The 8,972-nt window shown below is 35.5% G+C and overlaps 1 pseudogene; it reads left to right on the forward strand.

Annotated features, from left to right (window-relative positions):
- The first annotated feature begins 3,727 nt into the window (after nt 1–3,727).
- The window catches only part of LOC108528561 (protein FAM149B1 pseudogene), a 16,282-nt pseudogene continuing 11,037 nt past the window's right edge, over nt 3,728–8,972 (forward strand).

The raw sequence follows: 8,972 nt of genomic DNA on the forward strand, positions 1-8,972 counted from the left end.
AAATTCCAGACATAAGAGCATAAAGGAAGGAAAAAAGTTTAGAGAAATCAAGATACTGCCCCAAATATCTCTAATGACCTCAGGCGCAAAAGCCTGCATGGTACTGCAAGTATCCGGTGTTGTGGCCACAAGTGTGATCTGGCTGCGGAGAGTCCTGGAAATTACTGCCCCTACAACGTGAAGTCATACTTAAAATGTGACAATAGACTTTAATTAAAAAATAAACATTTTAAAATAACTCTTCATAATTATTCTATAAGCCTTTAGTCTCTTTTCTGTTGGTGACATCAACCTTCAGCCTTGACTTTGGCCAGTCTATATATTAAATACATACATTTATACACACACACAAACACACACACACACATAATATTGCTGTGGAATATTTGCTTTTTCCTTTTCTATCAAGTGTTATTCCTTTGTTTTAAATCAGAAAGAAATCTCAGGTTTTTATTGTTTTGTTTTGTCTTGTTTTTGTTGTTGTTTTTTGAGACAGAGTCTCGCTCTGTCACCCAGGTTGGAGTACAGTGGCATGATGATGTCGGCTCACTGTAACCGTCGTCTCCTGGGTTCAAGCGATTCTCCTGCCTCAGCCTCCCAAGTAGCTAGGATTACAGTTGCGTGCCCCCACAACTGACGAATTTTTTTGTATTTTTTAGTAGAGACGGGGTTTCACCATGTTAGCCAGGATGGTCTCGATCTCCTGACCTCGTGATCTGCCAGTCTCGGCCTCCCAAAGTGCTGGGATTACAGGCGTAAGCCACCACGCCCGTTTCTTTTTGCATTTATTTAGGTCTTCACATAGTTTTTATCCTTTGATCTCTTAAGGTACTCCTCAAGTCTATACTCTAGACTTGATTGCTCAGGGTTATTCTTTTTTAAATTTTGTTTAACTTTATTACATTTTTAATTTGTATTGTTTTTCTCATTATTTGTGAGACTGGTCCTTAATTTGCTTTTCTGTGTCATTTTGTCAGTTATTTAAATCAAGGCTATTCTAGATTCAAAAAAATATTGCTTTTCTTATTTAGTTCTAAATGAATACAAAAAGGATCTTTTGCAAGAGGGCTTGTTACTGTTGCTTCAGAAAATTGTTCACAATCCTTGCCAAGTTCATACTGCATATTCTGACTCTGCATTTTGAATCTTCGGTGCTGACAGAAGTCTCCATCTCCTCTGCCCCACCTCCTGTTGGCCACAGGCTCTCACTGCACAACCCTGTCTTTCACGGAAGCACCACCAAAGTCCAAAGTCTTATGCCTTTAATGTTGCTGCCTGTGCCTGGGAAATCTTTAACTTCAATGTCTATCTACTACAATTCTAGTTACTCTTCAATATCCAATTTAGACATTGCCTATCCTGTGCAGGTCTAATATCCCTAGTCCATTTGAGAAACTAGGGAGAGAAAAGAATTAAGATGCTTTTATAATACATGTTCTTAATATCTTAAGTGACAACCCAGTAGAAATTGCAAGTGGCATCAGCATTTTGTACGTCTGCCATTTATAAACCACAGAACAAAAGGGTAGAATGGAGTCTTTCTCAACATGATAACTATACAAGAGCAAAGTCAGTGTTTAGTGGTACACACTGGGTTCATTGCTATATTCTCTGGATATGGAACAAAGGAGCCACTTGAGGCAATATTTATTAAGCAAAATAATAGATATGAAATACACTGGTAAATGAATTAGTGAAGGAATGGGCATAGACCTAAGCAACCTATTTGTATGCATGAGATCAGAGGTTAAGCTTATGGATGTTGCAGTGTGTCAAAAAATGCATGCACTCCCTCACCCCATCACACAAATATATATACACATATGGTTTTGTTTTTAGTCTACATTAGCCAATTATTTTTCTTTTAGTATGTTTATGTTATACATAACAGTATAAATTAGTTTTCAGAATATATGAGAATATAGGCATGAAAGCATCTTTTGAATTAGATGTTATGTTTATTAACAGAAATATATTACTCATATAATTAAAAAACTACCAAGTTAAAAATTATCTAAATTAATTATAAAACATAAAAGAAAATAAAGAAAATGTAGGTGAATATTGGATCTTAGGTTAGAAAGTAAGTCTTTATAATAGCAGCAGAAAACAATCATGTTTTGACACATTTAAATTTATAACATTTTTTCTCATATATTAAATATATTTATAAATATTATGCATACAAGACAAATTAATGAAAAGAATAGAGGGAGCAAAATAAACCCACACAAATTTGCCCAACTTATTTTTGATAAAAGTCCAAAAGCGGTTCCACGAAGAGAAGAGAATCTTCACAACAAATGGTTCTGGAGAGAGTGAAAACTCATGAGCAAAACTGAAGATGAAAAACCAACAAAAGAAAAAACCTTTCTTAGCTGAGTCTTATACCCTACTCAAAAATTAACTTAAAAGGGTTCACAGACTTAAACGTAAAATACATAAGTATAAAACCTCTAGAGGAAAAACTATAGGAGAAAATCTTTGATATATAAGGTTAGGCATTGGGATCTTAGAACTGACACGAAAAGCACAATCTCTATAAGGAAAAATGATAAATGGAGCTTCAAACAAAGACTTCTCTGCTAAAGATTTTACTAAAAGTCTGGAAAGACAAGCTACAAACTGGGAGTAAATATTTACCAAATACATACCTTACAGTGGGCTAGTATCTAGGATATATAAGGAACTCTCAAAACTTAACAGTAATAAAAGCAAACTGCCCAATTAGAATATGGACAATAGATACAGAGAGACTTTTCACCAGAGAGAATAGATACATATATGACAAATGAGTGCATAAAAATGATGTTCAACATTAGCAGTTAAAGAACTATAAATTAAAACCTGAAACCACAATGAGATACGCTATACTGCTATCTGAATGGCTAAAATAAAATAGAGTCCTAAGGCACCAAACATTTGCAAGGATGAAGAAAAACAAAATCACTCATACATTGATGGTGAGAATGTAAAATGGTATGGCCGCCACTCTGGAAAAGAGTTTGTCACTTTCTTAAAAATCTAGACATGCAACTACCACAAGACCCACCAACAGACTGCACTCTTGGGCATTTATTCTGGAGAAACAAAGATTATTTTCACACAAAAACCTGTAGATGAATGTTTATAAAACTTTTATCTGTAATAGCCCCAAAACTGAGCAACCAAGGTTTCCTTCATTTGGCAAATGTTAAATGAACTGTTGTACGTCCATACCACAGAATACGACTCAGCAATCAAAAGGAGCAAACTACTAATGAATGTGACAATCTGAATGAATCTTCAGAGAATTATTCTAAAGGGAGAAAGCCAATCCCAGCTGGTTACATATATTGCTCCATTTATATAACATTCTTGAAATAATAAAATGATAGACATGGAAAACAGATTAGTGATTGTCAGGGGTTATCGAGGGGTTTGGTGCAGGAATATAAGTGGTTGTAGCTACAAAAAGGCAACATGAGGGATCAATGTGGTGATGGAGGTGTTTTGTCTTTTGACTGTATCAAGGTTGATATTCTGGTTAAAATTTTCTACCGTACTTTTGCAATATGCTACCAATGGGAGAAACTGTAATGTGCACACACATGATCTTTATTATTTCTTACAATTGTATCTAAATCTATAATTATATCCAAATAAAGAGTTTGAGTTAGTTGACTGTCTAAAAACTATTATCATTTTATTGTATGTAAAACAAAATTCATAACAAAAATCGTACAAAATGAGAGAGAAATTAGGAGAATACTGTGGTTTGATTCTTGTAAAGTTATTTGAAGGTAAACTAAATTATATTAAAGTTAGATATGGTAACTCTTAGGACAACCACTAGAGAAAAGGCAGTAGAGGAAGAAAAATAAAGTAAAAATTACTATATTAATCCAAAAGAGGCAGAAAAGAGTTGAACGGGGAGAATGGCTAACATGTTAGTAAGTACAACTGAAAAGATTAGGTAGATTAAAAGAAAACCATTTCAAGTTAAGATGAAGGAAAGAATCTAAAGAGCTGTGAGACGAAAGCACCAGGTAACCCATAGAGGAAAACCTATCAGGTTAGCAGCAGATTTCTCAGCAGAAACCCTACAATCTAGAAGGGATTGGGGCCCTATCTTCAGCCTCCTTACACAAAACGATTAGCAGCCAAGAATTTGTATCCAGTGAAACTAAGCATCATATATGAAGGTAAGATACAGTCTTTTTCAGACAAACAAATGCTGAGAGAATTCGCCATTACCCAGACACCACTACAAGAACTGCTAAAAGAAACTCTAAATCTTAAAACAAATCCTGAAACATATCGAAACAGAACGTCTTTAAAGCATGTAAATCACATAGGCCTATTAAAAAAAATGCAAGTTAAAAGCAAAAACAAACAAACAAAAAAACAAAGTACACAGGCAACAAAGAGCATGATGAATGCAATGGTACCTCACATTTCAATACTAACATTGAATGTAAATGTTAAGGCCTAAATGCTCCTCTTAAAAGATGGAGAACTACACAATGGGTAAGAACTCATCAACCAACCATCTACTGCCTTCAGGAAACTCACCTAACACTTAAAAGACTTAAGACTTTACTTAAAGTAAAGGGGTAGAAAAAGGCATTTCATGCAAGTGGACAACAAAAGCCAGCAGGAGTACCTACTCTTATATCAGACAAAACAAACTTTAAAGCAACAGCAGTTAAAAGAGACAAAGAGGGACATTATATAATGGTAAAAGGTCTTGTTCAATAGGAAAGTATCACAATTCTAAACATATATGCACTTAACACTGGAGCTCCCAAATGTATACAACAATTATTAACAGACCTAATAAATGAGATAGGCAGCAGCACAATAATAGTGGGGGACTTTAATATTCCACTGACAGCACTAGACAGGTCATCAAGACAGAGAGTCAGCAAATAAACAATGGATTTAAACTATACCTTGGAACAAATGGCCTTAACAGATATATACAGAAGATTTCATCTGACAACCGCAGAATACACATTCTATTCAACAGCCCGTGGAACTTTCTCCAAGGTAGATATGATAGGCCATAAAACAAGAATCAATAAATTTAAGTAAATGAAATTATATCAAGCACTCTCTCAGACTACAGTGGAATAAAACTGGAAATCAACTCCAAAACGGACCTTCAAAGCCCTGCAAATACATGGAACTTAAATAACCTGCAGCTGAATGAGCATTGGGTCAAAAACAAAATCAAGATGGAAATTAAAAAATTCTTCGAACTGAACGACAGTAATGGCACAACCTATCAAAACCTCTGGGATACAGCAAAGGCAGTGCTAAGAGGAAAGTTCATGGCCCTAAACACCTACATCAAAAAGACTGAAAGAGCACAAACTGACACTCTAAGGTCACAACTCAAGGAATTAGAGAAATCAGTACAAACTAAACACAAACCCAGCAGAAGAAAGGAAATAACTAAGGTCAGAGCAGAACTAAATGAAATTGAAACAAAGAAACAACAATATAAAAGAAAAATGAATCAAAAAGCTCTTTCTTTGAAAAGATAAATAAAATTAATAGACCATTGGCAAGATTAACCAAGAAGAGAGAACATCCAAATAACCTCACTAAGAAACAAAACAGGAGATATTACAACTGACACCACTGAAATACAAATGATCATTAAAGACTGCTATAAACACCTTTATGCACATAAATTAGAAAACCTAGAAGAGATGGATAAATTCCTGGGAAAAAAGACAACCCTCCTAGCTTAAATCAGAAAGAATTAAGATACTCTGAACAGACAAATAACAAGCAGCGAGACTGAAATGGTAATTTAAAAATTACTAATAAAAAAAATGTCCAGGACCAGATGGATTCACAGCAGAATTCTACCAGACATTCAAAAATGAATTGACACCAATCCTTTTGACACTATTCCACAAGACAGAGAAAGAAGGAACCCTCCCCAGTTCAGTCTACGAAGCCAGCCTCAAGCTAATACCAAAACCAGGAAAGGACATAAGTAAAACAGACAGATATCCTTGATGAACATCGATGCTAAAATTCTTGCTAAGGAAATCCAACAACATGTCAAAAAGATAATCCACCATGATTAAGTGGGTTTCATACCAGGGATGCAGACATGGTTTAACATACACAAGTCAATAAATGTGATACACCACATAAACAGAATTAAAACAAAACCACATGATCATCTCAATAGATGCAGAAAAAGCATTCTACAAAATCCAGCATCCCTTTATGATTAAAACTCCTGGGCCAGGTGCAGTAGCTCATGCCTGTAATCCCAGCGCTTTGGGAGGCCAAGGTAGGTGGATCACTTGAGGTCAGGAGTTCAAGACCAGTCTGCCCAACATGGTGAAACCTGGTCTCTACTAAAAATACAAAAATTAGCTCAGTATGGTGCTGTACACCTGTAATCCCAGCTACTCAGGAGGCTGAGGTGGGAGAATTGCTTGAACCAAGGAGGTGCAGGTTGTGGGGTGAGCCGAGATTGGCCACTGCACTCCAGCCTGGGTGTCAGGGAGAAACTCTGACTCAAAAAACAAAACAAAACAAAACAAAAAACAAAAAAACCCCAAAACCTCCTAGCAAAATTGGCATACAGGGAATATACCTTAATTTAATAAAAGCCATCTATGACAAACCCACAGCCAACATAATATTGAATGAGGAAAATTTGAAAGTATTCCCTCTGAAAACTAAAACAAGACAAGGATGCTCACTCTCGCCACTCTCTTCAACATAATACTAGAAGTCCTAGCCAAGGAAATCAGACCAGAGAAAGAAATAAAGGGCATCCAAATTGGTAAAGAGGAAGTCAAACTGTCACTGTTTGCTGAAGATATGATCATTTACCTTGAAAACACTAAGGACTCCTCCAGAAAGCTCTTAGAACTGATAAAATAATTCAGTGACGTTTCTGGATACAAGATTAATGTACACAAATCAGTGACTCTTCTATATACCATCAGTGACCAAGTGGAGAACTGAATCGAGAACTCAACCCTTTTTAAAATAGCTGCAAAAAATATAATAAAACAAAATACTTAGGAATATATGTAACCAAGGGGTTGAAAGACCTCTACAAGAAAATCCACAAAACACTGCTGAAAGAAATCATAGATGACACGAACAAATGGAAACACATCCCATGCTCATGATTGGGTAGAATCAATATTGTGAAAATGAACATACTGCCAAAAGCAATACACAAATCCAATGTAAGCCCCATCAAAATACCACCATCATTCTTCACAGAGTTAGAAAAAACAATTCTAAAATTCATATGGAACCAAAAAAAAACAGCTCATATAGCCAAAGCAAGGCTAAGCAAAAAACAAACCTGGAGACATCGTATTACCTGATTTCAAACTAAACTATAAGGCCATAGTCACCAAAATGCATGGTACTAGTGCAAAAATAGGCACATAGATCAATGGAACAGAATAGAGAAACCAGAAATAAACCCAAATACTTATAGCCAGCTAATCTTTGACAAAGCAAACAAAAACATAAAGTGGAGAAAGGACACCCTTTTCAACAAATGGTGCTGGGGTAATTGGCTAGACACATGTAGGAGAATGAAACTGGATCTGCATCACTCACCTTATACAAAAATCAACTCAAGATAGATTAAGGACTTAAACCTAAGACCTGAAACTATAAAAATTCTAAAAGATAACGTTGGAAAAACCCTTCTAGACAGAAGCTTAGGCAAAGATTTCATGACCCAGAAACCAAAAGCAAATACAACAACAAAAAAAAGATAAGTAGCTGAGACCAAATTAAACTAACGAGCTTTTGCACAGCAAAAGGAACAGTCAGCAGAGTAAACAGACAACACACAGAGTGGGAGAATATCTTCACAATCTACACATCTGATCAAGGACTAATATCCAGAATCTACAACGAACTCAAACAAATCAGTAAGAGAAAAACAATCCCATTGAAAAGTGAGCTACGGACATGAATAGACAATTCTCAAAAGAAGATACACAAGTGGCCAACAAACGTGAAAAAATGCTCAACATTACTAATGATCAGGGAAATGCAAATCAAAACCACAATGTGATACCACCTCACTCCTGCAAGAATGGCCATAATCAAAAAATCCAAAAACAGTAGATGCTGGTGTGGATGCAGTGAACAGGGAACAGTTCTACACTGCTGGTGGGAATGTAAACTAGTACAGCTGCTATGGAGAAGAGTGTGGACATTTCTTAAAGAACTAAAAGTAGAACTACCATTTGATCCAGCAATCCCACTCCTGGGTTTCTACCCAGAGGGAAAATCATTATTCAAAAAAGATATTTGCACATGCATGTTTATAACAGTACATTTCACAATTGCAAAATCGTGGAACCAACCCAAATGCCTATCAATCAACGAGTGGATAAAGAAACTGTGGTATATACGTATATATATGATGGAATACTATGCAGCCATAAAAAGGAATGAATTAACAGCATTTGCAGGGAGCGGAATGAGATTGGAGACTATTACTCTAAGTGAAGTAACTCAGGAATGGAAAACCAAACATCTTATGTTCTCACTGATATGTGGGAGCTAAGCTATGAGAATGCAAAGATATAAAAATGATGCAGTGGACTTTGGGGACTTGTGGGGAAGAGTGAGATGGGGGTGAGGGATAGAAGACTACAAATATGGTGCAGTGTATACTGCTTAGGTGATGGGCACACCAAAAGCCCACAAATCACCACTAAAGAACTTACTCATGTAACCAAATACCACCTGTACCCCAATAACTTATGGAAAAATTAAAAAAATAAAAATATAAATAAATTTCTGAAAGTCCTGCATACCTCAGTTGTTGTGAAAATTAAATAAAAATATATATGATAATCCTTAGAAAAGTCTTGTAGTGTATTGTATGAATTATATAACTGATGTTAATTGAAATTAAATAATCTCCTAGAAAATTTTGTTTGATTAAAATAAGATGATTTGATTTAAAATAA

Source organism: Rhinopithecus bieti, unplaced genomic scaffold, assembly GCF_001698545.2.
Source record: "Rhinopithecus bieti isolate Rb0 unplaced genomic scaffold, ASM169854v2 scaffold_5130, whole genome shotgun sequence".
Classification (NCBI taxonomy): Eukaryota; Metazoa; Chordata; class Mammalia; order Primates; family Cercopithecidae; genus Rhinopithecus; species Rhinopithecus bieti.